The sequence below is a fragment of the Haemaphysalis longicornis genome, unplaced genomic scaffold (genome assembly GCF_048455015.1).
Source record: "Haemaphysalis longicornis isolate Haplotype H1 unplaced genomic scaffold, Haemaphysalis longicornis Haplotype H1 scaffold_2, whole genome shotgun sequence".
Classification (NCBI taxonomy): Eukaryota; Metazoa; Arthropoda; class Arachnida; order Ixodida; family Ixodidae; genus Haemaphysalis; species Haemaphysalis longicornis.
Genome location: NW_027526295.1, coordinates 95,779,884 through 95,803,953, shown reverse-complemented (window position 1 = coordinate 95,803,953; position 24,070 = coordinate 95,779,884). Strand labels below are relative to the sequence as shown.

General features: G+C 46.7%; 1 long non-coding RNA gene across 1 annotated transcript in view; it reads left to right on the top strand.

Moving 5' to 3' along the window:
- The window catches only part of LOC144167261 (uncharacterized), a 99,267-nt gene extending 77,391 nt beyond the window's left edge, over positions 1-21,876 (top strand). The window contains exons 4-5 of the long non-coding RNA XR_013321910.1: positions 9,944-10,030; positions 21,439-21,876. This is a non-coding gene — a long non-coding RNA (uncharacterized LOC144167261). The remainder of the gene's footprint in view (positions 1-9,943; positions 10,031-21,438) is intronic.
- The last annotated feature ends 2,194 nt before the right edge of the window (positions 21,877-24,070 follow it).

The window sequence follows — 24,070 nt, the reverse complement described above, 5'->3', positions numbered from 1 at the left end:
CTAACTAGGTCAAGAAAAAAAGAAAAAAAACGAGAAAAAAGAAAAAAACAAAACAGAGAGGGAAACCACATAAACCCACACACAAAAGAAATAGCAATGACCCGGCAACTGAAATGGCACGTGTCACCCACGGCAACATTCCTGGAACAGGCCTGTCCTGAAACTCAAAAACGAAAAGATAAAGTTAGTGACGTACGGGGCACAAGACCACGCGGAGTAAAAAAAACAGGAGAAATTAAATCAATAAAATTGAATGCCAAAAGCAAAGGTTGGAGGGATGAGGGCGAGTATTAAGCTAGACGCTAAGGAATGAAAAAAAAGGGAAAAGAAATTATGTGACCAGGTACAGAGCAGAGTGAACGGTCATAGTCTTTGGATGAGGTATATGCACGAAAATGCCTAATGCTGCATTCCCGGTGAATATCGCAAGGATTCCAAGTTGCCCTTAGACGCATTAATTCCAGCAGGTTCCATGGAGTTGAATTTGTGAATTAAGTAGGATTCTCGGTATTTCCTGTCCCTAGGAGACTTAAAATTTGACTGAAGTATATATAACTTAAGGTCATCAAAATTGTGGCCTGGTTGGTTGAAATGCTGCGCTACAGCTATGGAGGATTTGCTAAGAGTATCTGCTCGGTGACCATTAAGCCGTAGGCTCATAGGTTGGCTCGTTTCGCCTATATACTGTTTGTGGCACATTGAGCATTCCAACATATACACAATGTTGGATGAAGTGTACGTAAAACTTGAATTAATCTTGTGGACATAATTACAGGCTGTGCTTTTTACAACGCACTTTGTTTGCAGGTGCCTACAAGTCTTGCATCTGGGGCGGGAGCAGCTGGCTATGACTGGTTGCTTTGAAGGCCCTGTTTTAGCATGCACTAAAATATCTTTTAGATTCCTGTTTCTCCGGTAGGTAACCCTTGGTGCTTCCGGGAAAGTCTTTTTAAGTCGGTCGTTACTGGCTAAAATGGGGTAGTATTTGCGCAGTATATTGTTTACGTTTGGGAGGGCGTTTGAAAATTTAGTTATTAGGGCAGGTGGCCTGGCGCTTTCGTTTTGCCGCTGTTTGTTGAGAACGTCATCCCTTTTGAGATTAGACACACGTTGGTACGCCTGATCGAGCGAGCTTTTGGGGTGGTTCCTGTTCATAAGGGTGGCCTTGAGTTCGTCTAGGTGCTCTACGTAGTCACTGTCATCACTGCATACTCTTCTAAGCCTAGTGGCTTGTCCTACAAAAATCCCTTGTTTGCAGTGTCTGGAGTGATGGCTTTTATAATCTAGGTACTGCTGCCTGTCTGTTGGCTTTCTAAAAAGCGTGGTTTTAAGTTTACCGTTGTCTAGAATGACGGTAGTATCTAGGTAGTTCACTTCTTTTTCAGAATATTGGCAGGAGAATTTAATAGTCGGATGCGAAGAATTGAGATGGGATATAAACGTTTCTAGAGTCGTGCGACCGTGTTCCCAAATCATAAAGATGTCGTCTATGTAGCGGAGGTAAACCTGAGGTTTATGCGGAAAAGAGCTTATAGGGTAGCTTCAAGTTGCCCCATGAAAAAGTTGGCATAGGTCGGTGCGAATGGAGTACCCATGCTAGTTCCAAAAACTTGCAAAAAGTAAGAAGAGTCAAATTCAAAATAATTTAGAGTTAGAACTATTTTTAACAAAGTTATGTACACTTCTGGTGCATGTTGGTGCGGGTTCACTGATAGAGATTTTGAAATCGCTTCAATTCCTTCGGCGAACGGAATGCTTGTATACAATGCAGCAACGTCAAGAGTAACAAGGAGGGTTCCACTGGGTAGGCGCCCGCCCATATTTATCTCTTCTATTATGCGGAGGAAGTGGGGGGTGTCCTGAACGAATGAAGGAAGAAGAGCCGGAATTTCGGATAGGTGATGATTCAGAAACAGAGATAGTGCTTCGGTTGGGGTATTGTTATTCGAAACTATGGGTCTGCCAGGAATGTCGGCAGTCAACAATAATTCTACGGGGACTTTATGGACTTTTGGGAGGAGGTAAAAACGTCCGGCATGCTTATTATTCGGTTTCATGTAATTTAAGTCAGTAGTCGTTATTAATTCTCTAGATCGTAGATCTGTGAGGGTCTGAAGGATTTTTAGGCTGTATTCCTGGCTCGGATCGTTATCTAAGGGCTTGTAGTGGCAAGGGTTATCGAGCTGCCTATAAGCTTCAACTTTGTATTTTCCCATAGGTAAAACAACTACACTGCCACCTTTGTCGGCTGGCTTTATGACTATGTCGGATCTGGCTGATAAGCAATTCAGGGTAACTTCTTCCGACGGAGTTAGGTTCTTGCGCTTGTTTGATCGCTTAGTTGTTGCCAAAATTTCTCTTGATACTGATTTTAAGTACAGATCCAATTCTGGAGATTGATCTACATCTGGAGTCCAAGTGCTAGGAGGGTGGAGGGTGCGTTCGTTAATGTCAGGTTGGTCCTGCTTCTCCGAAAAAAACTCGCTTAGTCTCATTCTCCGAGAAAATTCAGTGAGACCTTTGTGTAACTCGTATTCATTCACAATGTTATTTGTGGGACAGAAAGTTAGACCTCGTTCTAGAAAACCTTTTTCGTCGGCCGTTAGTGTTTTGGAAATGTCAATAACGTTGCTGGGGCAGGTAGCGAGAGAGCTCGTTTTTTCGATAGGATTATTGGCTCCCCCAGCCAATAATCCTATCGAAAAAACGAGCTCTCTCGCTACCTAACGAGCTCTCTCGCTATATATATATATATATATATATATATATATATATATATATATATATTGTCGCGAAGACAAGGACGATGCAGTTGTCTTGAATGAGAAACACGTTTATTGGAGCGAACTTGTGCTCCCCTAACAACTCAAAAGAATACAGAGGGGGCGAAGCAGTGGTCAACAAAGTTAATTGCACAGGCGAGTGTCGTCGAATCGAATGCCCCGGCATCCGCACTGCAGGCTTTTTATCTTTTGGCGCGCGTGGTTCTCGAAACGTCGATTCGCATCGAGAACATAGTAGATCCAAGAAGATTATTCTGGGCTGTTCAGGTTAGATCGGAATCCTCTACCTATCACAACAGATAACACATGCGGCACAGAAAGAAAGAATGGAACACGCGCTTCCCTTGGCGCAGAGATAACACAGACCGGCGCAGCCGGGCGGTAAAAGCAAAACACAAATAAACAAACCCAATGTATGGTTCGCGGCATTACCCCTCTCTAAGAGTGCATCGACCCGATGCTAACATAAGCGACAGTCCGAACAAATGAAAATAAAAGTTCGTCATCGTTCGTAGAAAGGTTTTAAGCGAACCACGTGGACGACTTCAGGCCGCGTGCGTTGTCGTGATGTGCCGGAGTCACCATCGGGGATCACTTCGTAGGTAAGTTGTCCAACACGTCGTAGAATCTGGTAGGGTCCGAAATACCGTCACAGGAGCTTCTCACTCAGTCCGCGTCGTCGGATGGGAGTCCAAACCCACACACGATCCCCTGGTTGGTACTCGGCGTCTCGGCGTCGGAGGTTGTAGCAGCCCGCATCCACCAGCTGCTGGTCCGTTATACGAACTCGAGCGAGCTGGCGGGCCTCCTCCGCACGTTGAAGATATCCGTGGACGTCGGCGTTGAGGTCGTCGTCTTCTACATGCGGAAGCATGGCGTCGAGCATCGTAGTCGGCCTTCTACCATAGACAAGATCGAACGGCGTCAGCTGCGTCGTCTCCTGGATAGCCGTATTGTACGCAAACGTGACATACGGGAGCACTTCGTCCCAAGTCTTATGTTCAACGTCAAAGTACATTGACAGCATATCTGCGATTGTCTTGTTCAGACGTTCTGTTAGTCCGTTCGTTTGGGGGTGGTACGCCGTCGTTCTTCGGTGATCCGTGTTGCTGTAGCGTAATACTCCTTGCATCAGCTCCGCAGTAAATGCCGTTCCGCGGTCAGTGATTAGGACTTCCCGGGCTCCATGTCGCAGCGCAACTTGGCTTATAAAGAACTTTGCCACTTCTTGTGCAGTCCCCCTCGGAAGAGCGGCGGTCTCTGCGTAGCGCGTCATGTAGTCTGTCGCTACGACAATCCACTTGTTCTGTGATCGTGACGTAGGGAACGGGACTAAAAGGTCCATTCCAATCTGTTGAAATGGTCTCGAAGGGACGGCGATCGGTTGCAGAAGTACGGCGGGTCTTGTCGGCGGCGTTTTTCGTCGCTGGCAGTCACGGCAGCTCCGGACGTAGTGGGTGACGTCAGAGGTAAGGCCGGGCCAGTAGTACCTCCCCTTGATTTTTCCAATAGTGCGGGCTGTGCCGAGATGTCCAGAAGACGCGTCGTCGTGGCACGCTTCCAAAATTTCGTCACGAAGGTCTGCGGGGATGACGAGGAGGTAATTCGCTCTTGTTCCGGGGCTGAAATTCTTCTTCACGAGAACGGAGTTTCTGAGGCTGAATGCTGGTAAGCTGCGTTTGAAGGTCCTAGGAACGGCAACGTTGAATCCCTCGAGGTAGTCGATTATGACGCGTAAGTCGTGGTCGGCACGCTACAGGGCGGCTAGGTCTCTCTCCGTCACGATCCCGAAGAACGCGCTGTCTTCATCAGCGTCTTGTGGTGGTGGGTCGACGGGGGCGCGGGACAGGCAGTCGGCGTCGGAGTGTTTCCTGCCGGATTTATAAACGACTGCAACGTCGAACTCCTGCAGGCGCAAGCTCCGCCGCCCAAGACGGCCGGAGGGGTCCTTCAAATTGGCGAGCCAACACAGCGCATGGTGGTCTGTTACAACCTTGAATGGCCTTCCATACACGTATGGGCGAAATTTTGAAATCGCCCATATAATAGCCAGGCCCTCTTTCTCAGAGGCAGAATAGTTTTTCTCCTCCTTCGACAGACCACGGCTGGCATAGGCGATTACCCTTTCGCAGCCGCTTTGCTTTTGGACAAGGACGGCACCCAAGCCTATATCACTGGCGTCCGTGTGCATTTCCGTTTCGGCATTTTCGTCGAAATGAGCGAGCACGGGCGGGCTTAGCAGGCGTTTTTGCAGCTCGCAGAATGCTTTTTCTTGGTCGCTTTCCCAGCTGAAAGGGGTGCTATCTTTCGTCAAGCGCGTGAGTGGCTCTGCAATGCGTGCGAAGTTTGCGACGAATCGCCGGTAGTATGCGCACAGCCCGAGACATCTTCGCACGCCCTTCTTGTCTTTCGGCCTTGGGAAGTTCGCAATGGCTGAAGTTTTTGCCGGGTCAGGTAGGACTCCCGCCGCGTTGACGACATGGCCCAAGAACTTGAGTTCCCTGTATGCGAATCGGCACTTTTCAGGCTTCAGCGTCAACCCCGACGTACGAATGGCCTCGAGTACAGACTCCAACCTTGCAAGGTGTTCGTCGAAAGTCCGGGCGAATACCACTACGTCGTCGAGGTATACGAGGCAGGTGTGCCACTTAAGGCCAGCTAGCACAGTGTCCATGACTCTGTGAAACGTCGCTGGTGCTGTGCACAGCCCAAACGGCATCACCTTAAACTCGTATAGGCCGTCTGGGGTTATAAATGCAGTCTTCTCTCGGTCTCTCTCGTCCACTTCAATTTGCCAGTAGCAGGTCTTCAGGTCCATCGATGAGAAGTACTTCGCGTGGCAGAGGTGGTCGAGGGCGTCGTCGATTCGGGGGAGGGGGTACACGTCCTTTTTCGTGATTTTGTTCAGTCGCCGGTAGTCAACACAAAACCTTAATGTGCCGTCTTTTTTCTTTACGAGTACGACGGGCGCAGCCCAGGGGCTTTTCAATGGCTGTATAATCTCGTCGCTGAGCATGTCGTCGACTTGAGCCCGGATGGATTCCCGTTCGTGTGAAGAGACGCGGTACGGTGACTGTCGGGTAGGTCGGGCTCCATCTTCGGTTATTATTCGGTGCTTCGCTAGAGGGGTCTGACGTAGTTTTGCGCTCGACGAAAAACATGCGCTATAGCGACGCAGCAAAGCCAATAATTTTTTCCGTTGTTCTTGCGGTAGCGCCGGATTCACGTCGAAGGGCTGCGGGAGCTTGAAGGTTTCTACGGGTGTGCGGTCAAAGTCGGCCACCGCGATCACGTCACTTGCGTCTTGCGCTTCTTCGAGAAATGCAATTGCCGCGCCCTTGTTTAAATGCTGGTACTCCTCGGTGAAATTAGTAACCAGAATGTGGGATTGGTGTTCCTTGAAGCGCGCAATGCCTCTTGCGACCGACACACCACGGTCGAGAAGCACCCTTCGATCACTCTCTACGATAGCGTCGACGTCAGGAGCAGCATCTTCACAGTAGACTACGACCATCAAGCTTGCGCGGGGTGGCAGGGTGACATGATCATCGGCAATCCTCACAGCAGCCCGTCGTTCGGGGTTCGGTTCCGGCGTCATGGAGTGATTGGTAGAAAAAGTTATTCACTTGGTCTGCAGATCTATTATTGCACCGTTGTCCATCAAAAAGTCCATTCCAAGAATTACGTCGCGGGAGCAGTTAGGCAGAATGACGAAGGCCGCAGAGTACGTTGTGCCGTCTATGGTGACGCGCGATGTGCAGGTTCCACTTGGCGTCACGTGGTGGCCTCCTGCTGTGCGTATGTGCGGACCGTCCAATCTGGTCATAACTTTTTCAGTTTAGACGCAAATGGTCCGCTCATTACCGAATAGTCAGCTCCCGTGTCTACGAGGGCGACTACGCCAAAGCCGTCGATGGACACCTTGACGTCAGATGCAGCCTTCCTCGAGTTCCAGGTTCGTCGGGGCGTCGTATCTCTGCTTGTACGTGTTGACGGTCGGTCAGTGTGCATCGTCGTTGTCGTCGTCTTCTCAACGGACGTCTCGGTCAGGTCGGGTACGTGTCGCGCCGTGTAGCTGTCGTCGTGTTCAGGAGTCTCGTTATGTTTAGGTCGGGTCGTCGGGATGAGGGCATGTCGTGAATGATGGTCTTCAGCGAGTCGCTGCGTCGTTCGAGGGTTTTCATTTTTCCGCCGTTGTGCAACTTTACCTCCCGACGTTGCTGCTTTTAGTTTCCCCCGCGTGGGCTGGGGGACCTTCCACGTGAGAAGTCAGCAGTGCTGCGGCGGTTCGGTGACTGAGACGGGTAGGGCGACGGTGACCGGTTGAAGCGGGCTGGTCCTCGGTTAGTGTTGGCGAGGTATTCTTCGATCTCAGCAGGGCGCTGGCCGTATCGGGGGCGTGGGGCGTCGACGGAGAACCCTCGCAAACCGAGCCTCTTGTAGGGACAGCGACGGTATATGTGGTCGGCCTCTCCGTAGTGGTAGCACAGCGGGCGATTATCGGGCGTTCGCCACACGTCGGTCTTCCTTGGCGTCTGGTACTGGTCTACAGGGCGTCGGGCGCGCGGCGTTGGACGGCGGTATGGCTCGGCCTCTTGACGATGGGTTGGAGCAGGGCGGGGTTGACTAACAGCCGAGGAGTAGGTCATGGCTTGTGGTTCGCGGGGTGCTTCCAACGGCGTAGAAGTTGCCAGTGCGTTTTGGACTTCTTCTCGGATTACGTCGGTCAGGGAAGCCACTTGAGGTTGCGGCGTCGTTGGAAAAAGCTTCCGAAGCTCCTCCCTGACCACTGCTCGGATGGTCTCTCGCAATGTATTGGAGCTTCCATTTGCAGCACCGATGGTCTCCGAGAACAGCGCGTTGACAGGGCGGTCGTACTGCCTCGTTCGAATTTTCAGCGTCTTCTCCATCGCGGCCGCCTCATACGCGAATTCGGCCACTGTCTTCGGAGGGTTACGGACTAGACAAGCGAAAAGCTCTTGCTTCACTTCTCGCATTAGAAACCTGAGCTTCTTTTCCTCGGTCATTTCAGGGTCCGCACGACGAAAAAGTCGCTTCATCTCCTCAACGAAAATCACGACTCCTTCGTTGGGGTGCTGCGTTCGAGTTTCAAGCAAAAGCGCAGCTCGCTCTTTTCTCACCATGGTAGTGAAGGTCTTAAGGAACTCCCTCTTGAATTGAGTCCAGTCGGTCAAAGAGCTCTCATGGTTCTCGAACCAAGTTCGAGCAGCATCTTCTAAGTAAAAGAAGACATGCCGGAAAGTTTCTTCGTCGTCCCACCTGTTGAAGATGCGGACGCGCTCCAGCTTCTCCAACCATTCTTCGGGGTCTTCAGCGGGGGCTCCCCGGAAGGATGGCGGTTCTCGGGGCTGCTGCAGGATGATTGGCGACATTGTTTCTTGCACCATGGTGTTGGTTGCAGCGTTCCTTCTCTTGGGCCCTTCTGGAAGAAGACCGAACTCGGGTAGCAATCCTTGCAGTCGGGGGCTTTCTCTGGTTGGACCGGCTTGGCGGCTTCGAGATGTCGTAGAGGGCATAAAGGCTTAGTACCCAGCACCTCCACCAGATGTCGCGAAGACAAGGACGATGCAGTTGTCTTGAATGAGAAACACGTTTACTGGAGCGAACTTGTGCTCCCCTAACAACTCAAAAGAATACAGAGGCGACGAAGCAGTGGTCAACAAAGTGACTTGCACAGGCGAGTGTCGTCGAATCGAATGCCCTGGCATCCGCACTGCAGGCTTTTTATCTTTTGGCGCGCGTGGTTCTCGAAACGTCGATTCGCATCGAGAACATAGTAGATCCAAGAAGATTATTCTGGGCTGTTCAGGTTAGATCGGAATGCTCTCCCTATCACAACAGATAACACATGCGGCAAAGAAAGAAAGAATGGAACACGCGCTTCCCTTGGCGCAGAGATAACACAGACCGGCGCAGCCGGGCGGTAAAAGCAAAACACTAATAAACAAACCCAATGTATGGTTCGCGGCAATATTTCTTTGTGTGTGTGTGTGTTTGTGTGTCTATGGATTAAAACTAGGCAGACAGGATTTTAAAATTAGGCACTTAGGTATACCTAAAAACCACCTCTACAGAGAGGTTATGCGCCCAGCGGGACACAGCATTATGTGGTAACTATTTTGGTCGGTGCCTTAATGAGCTAAAATTGAATAATTAACTGTTTAGTGTCTGCACTAAGCAGGCATGTTTGAATGGAAATGTTAGACGCAGTCCTATTTCTAGTCGCTTGCATTTTCCAGAATTCTACTATGGCCTCCGTACTCCGAGATGTCCAACCACGACGTTGAATTGCGGTTCGCTTCATTACGCCTGCTAGACACTCAAGACCGGTGCAAAGCTCAGCCCTTCTGCTGTGTTCCGACAGCGGTTTCCAATAATGCATACTGCGATAACCACCCCAAAGACTGAAAGGGTGCCAGTTATTTTTGCCTACGACGCCACCACGTTGTCAAACTAAACACCGTACACAGCAGGCACGTTACAAAAGAGAGGAGCTTTGCGCCAGACCACACTGTCTTGCGTACGCAATCGTGCGAATGGCACTCAAACTTCGAAGTTCGAAATCTGGGAGTAAGGATGCGCTAGAAGAATTCTGCCAAATGAAACTGCGTAGAAACACGAATGTGTTGAACGTTTCAAAACAAACATGGCTGCTCAGAATATGTGTCCCCGTGGGAGCCTAACCTCGCTGTAGAGGTGTTCTTGACGTACATCTGAGCGCCAAGTTTAAAAAACCCTCCACTTAGCTTTGATCACCATATATATAGATAATAATATATATATATATATATATGTGTGTGTGTGTGTGTATGAGTGTGTGTGTGTGGGTGTGTTATTTAGAACCTCTTATGATATCGCGTTGCCATGCATGTGCATTTGCCAATATAACTTCTATGTTTTTTGATGTCAACCAAACAAAGTGTGACTATCACCATTGTATCTGCATAGCGACGACGTCCCCCGCTGAGCATGCATGTTAAAAATCGTCACAACGCCCAAGTATTACACGTAAAGAACATTTTCCCTATTCACAGAATACAGTGCATGTTACGATAGAGCCCAATCTTTATGATTTTTTGGCAGTTATTTGCGCACTATTCATTTTATTTCATTATTGTGTGACTGTAATTTTATTTCAGAGGGCCCGAAGTTTTCTTATAATTTTTTGTATACTGGACCGAACTGCAGTGTTGTGGATGTCATCTTTATCGGACGCTCTAAGGAAGGTTCGTATGCTACGTGCAGCTCTGTAGCGTTGTGCGACGCCTAAACCACAAGCCCAGCCCGCCATATAATTTGTAACTGAAAGTTCCCCCCCAAATTTCTTAACACACATAGATGATATGACAAACCGTTTTCCTCAAAGGTTCCAAAATGCTTAAAGTAATTTTGAAGTTATGTAAGTCAACAAGCATTATAAAAAAAAAGCGGTTGCAAAGTATTATAGCTCTTGCAAAAGGTTACAATTATTACCTTCTTATTTCTATGTGTTCAATATTGTATCAGATTCTCTCCTGTTAACACCCACAACAATTGCGGTTTCCGGTAAACAGTTATAATAACATTTAGGCAATTTCCGTACGGAACGGTAAATCATAAATAAATTGCAGTCCGTACTATGTCAAATTCATTAATTGATTTTGATTGTACAGAAATGACGACAAGAGCTGAAAATATTGCAGGCATTTTTGCCTCACCAATTACCTTACGAAGTCTCTATAGTAACGGAGCGGCATCAAAAGGTGTACCGGGAAATATAACTGTGATTGTTTCCTCTAGCTTGATGCAAGTAGTCCCCGCAAAACCTATAAATTATTTCTGGTTCAATCCTTTAACTTCCACTTTTCGAAAACAGATTGCGCACTTGAACCATTGTAAACGCTTATCAACCCAATTTCACTCTGTCTAAACCTTGCTTCCAGCAATTTCTTGCATCCCGTTTTCAACGTTTATTGTTTGCCTTCTCACTGTTGTACCCGTGATGCCCAGCATTTACCACTCATCACTTAAGTCATCCTGCATCCGGTCTAGCAAGCCCAATCATTAGCAGGACAAAGCCTACCCAGTTCACATTAAAGAGATCTGTCTCTGTGTGTCTTGCTCATAACCACAGGCATCAATTGTCTCTAAAATGTATTTGTGCATACCCAGTAAGCATGTGCTGCATAAGTACGCACGTTTCTTGCGTGGAGTGATGAGTGAATGAATAAACTTTATTTTCACGAACGTTAGGTGCTTACGGCTGGGATCCCGCCCAGGGGGTTGCAGAGGTTCCTTCATATTACAAATCCCGGGTTCTAAACTTGCGGCTACGCAAAACGTATTCCTTTATTACGCCTTTTGCCCACGTAGAGGAAACATTCTAGCTCGAAACAATGGAAAACGAGTGTCCCAGTGTTTTATTACCGTGACTACATGTGGCCACGACACGAGACAACGACGTCAGAAGACGCCGACAGCCCTAGCCCGTGAGGGGTACTCCGCCCCTAAAACAAAGCCATTTGAATCATTCTTTTCTCCCGGTGGATAAGGTGTTCGCTCGGAAGGCTTGAAGCGTTAGGTAAACAACGCACTCTAAGAAATGTGGGCTTACCTCGAGAGAGGAACAGCTTCTCTATTCCTATCGACGTGGTTTCATTCCACCTTAAAACAGGCGGGGTCTAAGATGCGTTGTTCCCTCCAGGAGCAAAGCATAATTAAACTCCTCGAGAAATCCCTATACGTTAGATGGAGTTGAACAAGGTATTGGTTTAACGGCGGTTGCATCGTTTCCGCGGGAGAGAATAAAACAGCGAAGGAACCCTCAACCGTGATAAAAAAATAACTGCAGAAACAACCACCCCGGAGCAAAGTCGGTGATGTTGCTATCCACCAAAAGCGGTCCTGCAAGAGCAGTGGTCAGGCGGTGGTACCTAAATACGGAGAAACGAGAAAAAAGATAGTTCTAGCGTTCTCTATGCTCCGTCTATTCCGCTCGGGCCGTCTTGACGGGGACCCGTCTGTGCACTTACGCATTCGTTGCGGTACGGCGGATTAGTTTTGTGGGTCGGCCCGGCCATACTTGCGCCTTGGTTACGGGTGGTGGGGGAGGTGGGTGTACTCCTCACTCTTACCACGCGTGCAGGCACAGTGGAGTCCCACTCAACACAGTAACTATGGAAAAAACGGTTTGTCATCATCATCATCATCACCAGCCTGTTTGCGCCCACTGAAGGGCAAAGGCCTCTCCTATTTTTCTCCAATTTCCTTGGTCCTGCCCGGACTGCGACCAATTTATCCCCGCAAACTTCTTCATCTCATCTGCCCATCTAAATTCTGCCGCCCCTGCTACGCTTGCCTTTTCTAGGGATCCACTCTGCTACTCTTAATGACCAACGGTCATCTTGCTTTCGCATTACATGCCCTGCCCACGTCCGTTTTTCTTCTTCTTAATTTCTACTTATATGTTTTTAACACGCGTTTGTTCCCTGACCCACTCCGCTCTCTTCTTGTCCCTTAATGTTACGCCTATCATCTTTCGTTCCATTGCGCGCTGAGTCGTCCTCAATTTAAGTTGAACCCTATCAGTGAGCCTCCAAGTTTCTGCCTGGCAGGTGAGCACCCGTAAGATGCAGATGCCATACACTTTCTTCTTCAGGGACAATGGTAGGCTGCTATTCATTATCTGAGAATGCCTGCCCAATGCACTTCACTCCATTCGCATCCTTCTAAATATCTCTGCCTCATCGTTCGGATCCGCCGTCACAACTTGGCCTAAGTAGATATATTCGCCTACACTTCCAAGGTCTCGCAACCTATCTCAAACCGCTCTACTGTACCGAGGTTATTTATCATTACTTTAGTTTTCTGGATACTGATTTTCAGGCGCACGGTTCTACTCTGTTTCTCCAGTGCGGTAAGCTTGCTTTGCAATTCCTCCCCCGAGTTACTTAACAAAGCAACGTCATCAGCAAATCTGAGGTCACTGAGGTCACTGAGGTATTCTTCATTACCCCTACTCCCACCTGTTCCCAATCCAGTGTGCTGAATACTTCTTGTAAACATGCTGTGAATAACACCAGAGAGATTGTGTCTCCTTGCATGACGCCCTTTCTTACAGCTATTTTACTGTTCTCCTCATGGGGGATAATGGTAGCTGTGGACCCATTGTAATTATCCTCTAGTATTCTTACATAATGCTCCTCTACACCCTGGTTCCGTAATGCCTAAATGACTGCTGAGGTTTCCACCGAGTCAAATGCTTTCTCATAGTCTATGAAGGCTATATATAGGTTTTCAGTAAACTCCGCGTACTTCTCTATAACCTGACTGATCGTGTGAATATGGTCCATTGTTGAATAGCCATCATACTGAGTGCTAAAACTGTCTAATAAGTAGGGTTCGAGGAGGACCTGTAGGACTTTGGCCGGGGAACCCTTCGTTCCCACCGGCTTTCAGTCAACATTTTGCAGTGCTAGCGTGGCTTAGTGGCTTGTCCGCATATCTGCTCTGTGAAAGAAGTTACAAAGAATTTGTTTGCAAAAAAAGTGCTTCATATACCTCGGGGAAGTGTCGCCAGCAACCAGTTAAGTTACTGAAGCTGTAATACAAGAAACAAAAGTGGTCCGGATTACAATCATTTTTACGTGACGGCCGGCTCATCCAGTGCCGAAAAATCACGGTGCTTCTATTTATTTGCACTTCGATGAGAGCGTATACAACAAATTTTACTGCCCGGGTGGTTTACACATGCGATGTGCGTCGATAACAGCTTGCAATCAGCACGACCCCTGCTTTATTTCGGCATGTACCGTGCGTGCGCACTCGTCGAGACTGCGCAGCGATACAGTTCTGGGCGGTTTATCATGGCAGGCTAGCGTTCCTAGCCTGCAGTACGGAAGTGTTGTCGACGAATGAAGATTCGCGAAGGCAATAAATCAAGCTAAGTATTGACTTTCCATGTAACTTCTGACGCTCTTGTTCATAATTGAAATACGTCGAAGATATGTTTGCGCACCTGTGTTTAGTCCGACGGAATATAACGAGCTAATGGTTGAGCCCTTTCGTATCAATGCCAATTGAATATATATTTATCCACCAGAATACATTTACTTTCAAGAGGAGTGCACTGATACACAAATGCAGTTAGCAATTCGAAATCAGCGGAATATATTGGCCAATTGATCCTGACGGCATTTTGAAGCACTGCTTACGTTTTCGTAAAAAAAGGGGGACATTTTTTTCTCTTAGGAACCATGTTTGTTGGAAATAATATGGCGATTAAGAAAAAAAAACCCTAGTGCAAGCATCGGACACCCATGCGGTGGAGATATCGTGGTCTCTGGCTTGCTCCAGCGTAACGTTCCAGCTCGTGTAGTTATTGTAGAACTGGCAGTGGAGGCACAAAAAAAACAGTTCCCGAACGCCTTGCAGTGAGTTCAGCAACGCTGCTTTAAAGAAATATTATGATTATCAGAAAAGGTAAGGTAACCCTTCTTGGGAATGTATAGCAGGACTCCAATCCAGCGTTCCATAACTCCGTGGCCGATATAATTCCTAAACTCGGGTTGGGAGCTGTTCGACGCTGTTTGAGAGGGCCCCTGGCCACTCCACTAGGAAGACTTTGACCCCCTCCCCAGTAGAATCAGCGACTCCCGGTTGCAAGGTATGGTTATACTGGGGCAAAAGGACTTACATGAAGCTTGGAAAAGCAATTTTATAGGGCAAGCATTGCAACGCATTTGAAGAGTTACCCGGAATCCTTCACTTGTTGGAGTGCATCTGCCGAAAATTTCTTTCGCGGCGAAAGCAGCGGTATAAAGGAGTACTGACGCTAAATTTCTCACTTTCGCTTTTGATGGTGTAAAGAATTCCCATTCAACCAGTCATTACAAAATCGAACCAAAAGTGGTCAGCTAGCAGCATAGAAATAACTATAATGAATTTATTACAAGCAGTTTCAATTTCGCTATCGGCGCTCCAAATGTCCATTCAAATACACGCGAGACAGCATTACGTGATGATCTTATGGCTGCAAAACTGCTGGTGCTAACGTGCATCGCAAAATGGCAGAATCTCCATTCCGTGAACGACGGCGAGAGTGCGGAGTACGGGGTACTCGAAATAACATCCTAGTTGCGCCCCAAGTGCCGTCCGGTTTGCGCCCCGACCGACATTCGGGTTGAACCGTGAGTTGCACCTTGATTATTCCCTCGACGAAACTACAACTCAAGGCTCAAATCGAATTTCGCCTGATGGTGGTGTGCGCACGGATGAACGCGGAGGGAAATTGGGAGGCCCAAGGTACTCCGCACCGTTACAGACGAGGGAGTAAGCCGATTGACGCTCGGGTACTAATTGAGGGCAGTAGCAAAATGGGAAAGATGACTGACACTAACTCTATCTGGCCTACCAGACACAGGCTCGAATCCTCCTGGCGCCTGTGTGATTTTTTTGCGATTGTAAATGCTATGCGCATGGACGCGAACGGACATTGTGCGGTCCTAAGGTACTCCGCACCTAAAATGCGGGTGGCAGTGACTCATTCAAGTCTGGCGATTGAGAGACGTCGACTGAGCGCGCGAGTGCGGACCTTGTAAAATCGTAGCAGACGATGCGGGAAACGTGCTTGACGCAAAGGGTGATTAGGTGCATAATAACGTAAGTCCGCAGAATGTCCGTGCGCGTCCGAGCACCGAGCATTTACAACGGCAAAAAATCAGAAAGGCACCGGCAGGATTCGAGCCTGTGCCTGGTAGACCAGATAGAGTTAGTGTCAGTCGTCTTTCCAATAGGGCTACTACCGCGAGTTAGTGACCGAGAGTCAAACGGCTTACTCCCTCGTCTGTAACGATCCGGAGTACATTAGGACCTACCACTGTCGGTCTGCGTCCATCTGTGTGCACACCACGATCAAGCGAAAATCAAGCGAAATTCTCTTTGCGGCGTGATTTGCAGTTTACTTTAGAGAATAATCAATGTAACCAAAAATGCCCGTGTGTACGAGATTTCGGCGCCCGTTAAAGATCCCCAGGTGGTCAAAACTAATCCGGAGCCCTCCACTACGGCGCGCTTCATCGCCTGCGTTGCGTCGGCGCATTAAACCCTACAATCAATCAAGAATCATCAATGTGCAACTTACCCCTCAAATCCAATGACGGTCGGGGCGCAAATCGGATGTCACTCTCGGCGCAACTGGAACGTTATTTCGAGTCCCCGTACTCCGCACCCTCGCCATCATCCACGGAGTGGAGATGCTGCCGTTTTTTTCTTGTCGGTGCGGCCGGAACCGGCTCAGAAAGCACGAGCAACATCTTCTGCCATTTTTCCGAATCAATCTGATCGCTAAAAAAGAAGTTCCACATTCGAGACAGTAGGTGTGAGTGGGGTGAAAGATTGGGCTAAAGAGTGTGATCAACGCTGATTTTAAAAGCGGCGATCAGATATCTGCCGGGATGCTAACTTAAGCTGACCAAGCGCCGCAGTTCGACGGCCCTACCATGCATCGCGGCGTGTGGTGCGGCGACAGAAGTGTCCGAGAAGTGTCCAAGAATTGTAGCGAGCAAATTCTGTCGCGCGCTTCGGCGGCCAATTCTTGCAGCCGCCAGCGCTCACGAGCTCAGCCCACGTTTTGCGCTCCGTGTCTTCACGTGGAAAGAAATCCATGTTGGCGCCGTCCGTCGATTTGTTGGGGCATGCTTCCGCTGAGAAGTACTTGGCATCCCGTGAGGTCGCCATAGTAAAACTGTGGCGAGCTCGGCGACGCGCACGGGCCGCTTTGCCACGACATCACATAGTTTCGGCTCCAGTGCAGTGGGATACCATGAGCGGGCCATGCACTGAAGAGCAAAGACGTCGAAAACTTCCTCACAGAGGTATCCCGGGAATCACACCCACGCCTCCTGCCGAAACGAGCCTACCGGCAACAGTTGCGCAGTCTATCGTTTCCGGTTCCGAAAACGGCTATATAAGGTCAAACTGATCCTGGCAGAAATACTGAAAGACAAAATCGTAACGCCGATAGAGATTTCGCTAGTGGTGCTGATTTGTAATACCTCGCGGCCGGAACAATTAAAATCAATTTTTTCCGTGGTTCCAGCCTGGAATCGCTGCACAATTTTCTGTACCACATCCGTACAATCTACTGAAGCCAATCATATTGATTTAGGCCTCTGAGTTTGGTGTCAGTGCTCCTTTGAGATCGGTTTACAAATACCAATTTTGCGGCTTTTATTGAAGCTTTCGAAATGCAACAGGTGGTCCCTAATTCTTTTAATTTAGAAAGCCTACTTCCTTTCGAATTTACAACCCGATTTTTATTATCGATTGCTATCTCCAAGCAGGAATCGTGCCATTAGGTATAGGTATTGGGTGAACTGCATGTTGCCCATTTGTCGTCGGAACTGTGGAGGCAAGAGCGGGGATCCTTCCCAGGCGCCCTGCGGCCGCCCGCTCACACCGTGAGTTAAGTGCGTCACGCCGCTTCCTCCCACGTAACCGGTTTGTCTGGAAAACTGGGGAGCTCGTCGAGCTCCGGCGGCCGTACTCGGCCGCTTTTAGCTCCGGACGTCCTGCGGTGCAGGCGTAATTACGGCCGCTTCTATTTTGCTTCCTGTTATGTGCCCCTCACTCCTTACTGCTGATGTGGCGAGGCAACTTTGTCAGGTGGAGCGACGCCCCCGGCTTACGTTAGTGGAGTGCAATAAACGTGGGTTTTCGCTCTTCTAGTGTTGTTGTGCCTTTCTGGCGGCACTCCAACGCGACCCCCGACGGCGGTGCATAGGGCAGTTCCGCTGACCTTGCATGGTGGCTTAGTCTTGAGTTCGGGCTAGGTCGCAGAGTGAACCCTAAACCCCACAACAGCTGTGAACCCCTCTTACAACAAGCCCAAAAAGGCGGTTACAGCCATCTATGATCTTTGGTTTCCTATACCATGGTGACTGCAGGGCTTTTTCTCTGCTTTCAAGTCGTTCAGTAAAACATTATCTGGCACAGTGTTTTAGTAATCTGAACCACACCTGGCAACTCGAAAGTACAGCAATAAATTTTGGTTCGGACGCGTTATATTTCCCATTCTTGGGGTTCTATCTAGAATGATGGAAGCATTGGAAGCAAAATGCGCAAGCACTTAATTACGATACTTGATAATTTCATGCATGCTGAGTGAAAACTTGCAAAGTACTGACATTTCCCTGAAGGCTAAGAAAACTGCGAGGTCAAAAGCAATTTTTTACACAATACTGTCAATCCCCAAGGGGGATTACTACAGGAGTTAGCATATACATTCCAAGTTACAAAAAAGATGCGGAACTTGCGCAGGCAAAGCACGAAGATTATTGCACTACTACAGGGCGCATTCATACTAGGCATAATCAAAATAATACAACAAAAAAGCAAGTATGTATGCTCAAATAATACAGACACCAAGATGTACCAAGCATCCCGTTAGATAGATTTTAAGGTATTCAGGGAATACACACAGTAATAACGCACCCAAATTACATACAAGGTAAGTATGAACACCATCCATCAATACACACAATCTAGCAGACTTTTTTCAGCAAGTTGCAAAAATTTTTCAATGGTTGGCTCTTGATTGATAACGGCCTAATGAATTCCATTCCCCAATGCTGCGTGGAAAAAAGGAATAAATAAAGTGCTATTAATAGCTAAATACTCTTCTGACGCCCAAGAATGGTGTTGCTTTGTCGGTATAGCGTCGCGAAAGGTCAAGAAGCAGTCAGGGTTTATTCTCAATGATTTGTGGATTACCTGATATGGAAACTTCATTCTAGGGAGCTGTACGCGCCTTGGAAGGGTGGGTAGCCCTGCCCGATTTAATAGCAGTAATAGTTCAGTTGGCGAGTCACTGCGCCCATATCTGTTGTAGATAAAGCGCACTGCTTTGCGTTGAACCCTCTCCAGAGTTGTAATGTTAGATGCGTTGTGAGGGAACCAGACAACAGTTGCATATTCCACGAAAGGGTGCATGAACGTGACATATGCCAGAAGCTTGGTTTTGTGTGTGGAAAAATAAAGTTCCCTTTTGATAAAAATAATTTGTTTCATGCTTTTTTTGTGACGTAGCGGACATGATCCGTCCAGCCAAGATATGAAGATATCCTTACGCCTAGGTATTTATAGTGGTTTACACTTTGAATTTCCTCATTATTAAAGCGTACGAGAAAATTAATTTCGAAGTTTTCTTGGTAATTAAAATGCACACTGTTTTGTCGATGTTGATCTTCATTTGCCAATCGTCGCACCACTGGGCTATGTTTTTTAACGACTTTTTTAGTTGCAACTGTTATTCGGGGTGTTTTACTTCGTTGTAGAGAATGCAGTCGGCTGCAAAGAGCCTGAATGGAACATTTAATTGGTAAGCTAACCCCCTTATTCACAATCGTAACTTCAGCGGAACTTTTCCCTTCGGACACTTTTCGGCGCCTTTACGCGTTTCAAGAACTAAATTTATGCTCAAAGGGCGCGTTTTCGCGAACTTATCGGGCAAAAAAGTAAGCGCTACTTAAGTTGGCTCCCACCTTCCTTAAGTGCGCCTTTTCACGACCAACATTGCAGACTACTACGATAGCTTTTCTCAGGTGTTCGATGTCGCGCGTCGTACGCGAGGAATTGATAAAACTGTAAACAATAAAGCGCTTTCCGCGAGCAACAACCATCCGCACATACGCCTGTCGCCCTGACGCGTTCATGCGCACACCACTCACCTCACAACGGCCCTCCGGCCCGGCCGGCGCACGATGTGGCCAGCGCCGGCACAATGCCGCTGCCTTACTCGTAGAACGACGCCGGCAGGTGCAGTTACAGTTTGCTGCCGGTTGCCCGAATGGAACTAATGGCGCAAACGAAGTTACGCATGCGAGAAAGGGGATGATGCAGTGGTGAAAATTCAGGGAATAGATAATGATGCGCGGCAGTAGCGCAAGCGGCGATCAGTAATTTGCCGCGATGTTAAGCCAAAAGCTCTAAGCGGGTACCGGCTACGGAGGGAGCTGGCTCATCCGAGTGCTTCCTTGTGGCATACGTTCACTATGCTTTCTAAATACGGGGATAAGTCGTTGATAAAAATGAAAAAAAAAAGAAACAACGCAGCTAGTACAGAACCTTGGGGTTCCCCTGACACAACTGGAACCAAACCGGAATGATTATAATTTTTTTATCCTATTACAAAGCGTTTCGCTCCTAAAAAAGTTTCCTGTTTAAAATTCGCAAATAACGCCACATAAAACAATTGCATCAGCTTTGTTCCTGGATACCATACAACAAGTCAAGCAAAATGTATTTCTACGCGATGGTAATGCATGCCTCTGTTACGAATTTCAACCTTCACGTGGTGACCTACAACAATATATTGTTCGTACACTTACCACCACTTGCACTTTAGAAGAGTAAACATCGTGGAAGAGTATACGATGTTTTAGCTGGCTGTATTTATTTATTTGAGAAGTAGGATAACAAAAATTGCAGGCATTGAAAGAATTGTCTACGAATGCGCAGGATTCTTATGCCAGTAGTCTTCAGTGTGAGTCATTTAGGCCACTTTTCTTTTTAGGTTCTTCTAAATCCTGTCCTACCCATTATCTCTGTTTAAGCGATTAGAAACAATTGCAAGAGTTTAATGCGCGAAGTCTGCTGCATCTTTTAAAGTAAAGTACCTTGCAGAGTTGAGTATTTCCCATATTTATTATATTTTTTTGTTATTTTACAATTTAATTTTTTTAATACAAGTTATCTCTATTTTCGCTACTATAACAACTACAGGTGGAACTTCGGCGAATGCGTTATTGTAGAAATGCAGGTCACTACATGTTATCTCATAATCAGTCATTTTCAAAATTGTGCTTTTTCATGTTTTTTTCAAAATTGTACTCGTCCAATTATCTCTATTACGCTGTTGTAACGATTACAGGTGAAACTTCCGCAAAATCCCTACTGTTGTAATGCAGGGTGTTACACGACTGGCCGTTTTTTGTAATTTCTTCGAATTTTTCTATTTCTTAGTTTCTCAAAGTTTTGTTATCTCCAATTATCTCCATTTACGCTAATATAGAGTTTATAGGTGGGCCATTGACTAAATATTCATTATTGTGGAAACGCAGGGCGTTAAAAGTTTCTGCAATTTTAGTACTTTTTGTTATATGTATATATGCTTGTTATATATTTATTATCGTTTTTTTTCGAAATATCGCTCGACTGATTTTCTTCATTTACTCTATTATAACGATTTATGGTTAAACGTCCACAAAATATGAATTTTTATGAGAGGCAGAGCGTGGAAGGGCTCAGCATTTTCGTAATTTTCATTTATTGCTATTGTTATTTTTTCAAAAATTCGTTCGACCAATTATCTCCAGTTGCGCTGTTATAACAATTACAGGTAGAACATCGGCGAGCTTGGTTTCATTGTAGAAATGGAGGGTTTGATTTTTCCAAAACTTTTCGACGAGTTACTTCCGGTTAGGGTAGTTTAACAATTACACGTGCAACTTTCCCGGATAATCGCTTTTGTGTGTAAATGCAGGACATTACACGGTCCTTGCTGCAGGGTGCTTGGCAAAAAAGGCTACGCATAAAATATACCGTTTAAACTTTGTTATACAATAAGATGACTCGTTCACCCTCTTCCTCTTTGCAGATTATGAAGAAAACGTACCTGAACACATATGTCAAAGCCAGCGGAACCAGACAAGGTGCATCCAGTGGGTAAAAGCAAATACGACTAACGTGACAGACCCTTGCTGCGACAAAATATTTGAAGACCACTGCGGCAATTCTCAAACAGTCTCAACTTTCGACAAAACAAATTGCGAAACTCTGAGCAACCTAGCACAACCAGGAAATCAGGATAGTTGCCAAATAAAAACATAGAACGGATCGCGGTATAGAGTATTTATAAACGAGCACCAGTTCTTAAAAATAACTGAAGTTTTTGAAACGAATGTATTTTGTGTTTTTGCTGGCCAAAAGATCCACTGTGATATAAAGTGAGTCAGTGAGTAAACTCTTCTTCGGAGTATTTTACACCTCGCGGTAATAAATACTTCTAATAAAACACAAATAAAATTGTAAGCCATCAACTCGTACACCTCATTTCCTCGTTGAAAGTATAGCCCAGTAGCTTTTTTTGCAAAAAATATTGTTCCAAGCACCCAATTAAAATCGTACTTCAATGTTCGTACGTACCAGTACACTCAGAGGAACTTATGAAGGGCTACGAACACGCACACAAACCTAGCGTAGCTCTATTCAGGTAGATATTAAAATATCCTTCGTACGTTGACATGTTTGTGAAAAATGATCAAAAAATAACCATCAGGAGTAAATTATAATACTTTTAAATGTAAAGTAAAAAACGTTCAACACCAGAGCCGTTTAAACTTTTAGTTTGAACCCTAAACGCCAGCGCAGTAGAGCTCACGTACGCTTGCTCCGCGGGATGATTTTCCGCCGTCCTACAGCCTTCCGCGAGGGCTTGAGCCAGGTGAGGAGCTCGGAAAATTCCCATAAAAAATATCATGCGCACGTGAGCATGCGCCTCGTGAGGAGGGCCCGGAGTATCCCAGCTTGACCTACGAGAAAACTCCGTAAGCGTTCGTGGCATTCTCTCTCGCGGGGTGTTCCTGTCGCCAGTTCACGTGCGTCCGCGCCTGAAGGGGAAGCACAGATGTAGCTGTACAGACGGCGAATTCGCGGTCAATTGGCGCGGGTGCTAGAGCATGCTAGCGCGGCCCACTTTCGGAGGGATGCGACAGCCTGCGGACGAAACCACCCATGCCTTCCAGTCACGGTGAACTTTCAGCGGCAAGTAAGAAAATCCATGTGATGTGAGAAGTCGGATCTTCGTCGAAAAGACACTGGCCACCACCTGTACTGTTCCTGCAGCGTTGCCACACTACAAAGCAAACCGCGTTTTTTCAAATTTTCAGTGTACATCTCTGCCGTTTAAACACTTTTTAAAGGGGAACTGCTTCTTGTAAATCACTAAAATAATGACTAGGATAAGGAAACCTTTTTAGCGGTGACATATTGTGTTGTATTTAAAAGCCCCAATCAACAAAGGCACGTGTATAAAGCAAAGGCGCACTACTAGAGCGCAGTAAATATAACAAGAATTCTGAGTTATGCATGAAGTCGTGGCACAGTTGCCTTTCAAAGATAATGCAAAGCCGAATGGGTTTTTCTTTTAAAGTATTTCGTATGAAATGGAGTTAGTTGTTTAAAGATTTCGTGAGATAATTTGGAACCAATGTGGAACAAGGCATCTGTCGCGGCTGCGCCTGCCCGTAGTATTATAGGGTAAGATTTTCTGAAACATTAAAGATCGGTTAATAGTTTTGTTTCAGGAAAAGTGAAAATGAGGCAACATGAAGTCGACTAGACGTTTTGCTCTGATGGCTTAAGATCTATGAGAAAATGTAATTTCCTGATACGGTACATTGGCGAAGCGGCAGATTTTCTTCTCTTATTAAAGAGCAAGGTTTGTTTTTCGAAATAGTGCAGCCCAAAGAATGCCACAATAGTTAAAGACGCCATAACAAGAAAATTCAAGTTTGCTTCATTAGGAATCTGCTTTGGCCCAACTACAGTTATACCAATTTTATCGAAAGCCTCAAACGTAAAATCGAGATTCTGAGCAAAAATAATGCATTAGTTCCACACCACTTCCGAAAATTTCTCTATCATGCCACAGAAATTGTTTGCGATTAGCCGCGGCCGGCCGATGTTACAGCCAGGAAAAATAACTGGCAATTGTGCTTGGAGGCGTCGGTGGGGGCGTTATTAGTTCTCTAGTGCTGTTTGATATCATTCATTCGAATTCAGACATGGAGTTAGGTGACTGATAACTACGTTTTTATTGCAGGCAAAAATGAAGGCACTCTCGCTCACATTACGTCCACGTAGAGGGACCATTGAACGTTCTTCAATGTTTCTTGCTTGTTTTCAGTAAATACGTGCCCTGGTGCTCGAACAGGGCTAAGTGAGTAACAAATGATAGATGTTAAAATGCAACAGTGCAGAGTTGTTTCGTAATTACTTCATTACTAGGGATACTAATATAGGAGGATGGGTTTCAAGTTTAGTTTTTCTTGGGAGCAAATTACGACACCACAACCGTGCACACAAAACTATTACGAGAGTCTTTGTCAGAAGTTTATTCGGGATAGTTAATGACAAGAGAAACAAAGTGACTGAGTGTATTTGATTTGCGGGCAAGAGGTTCGTGTCACGTGGCTGTACACAAACGGTCTATTTACTACGATGCGCAT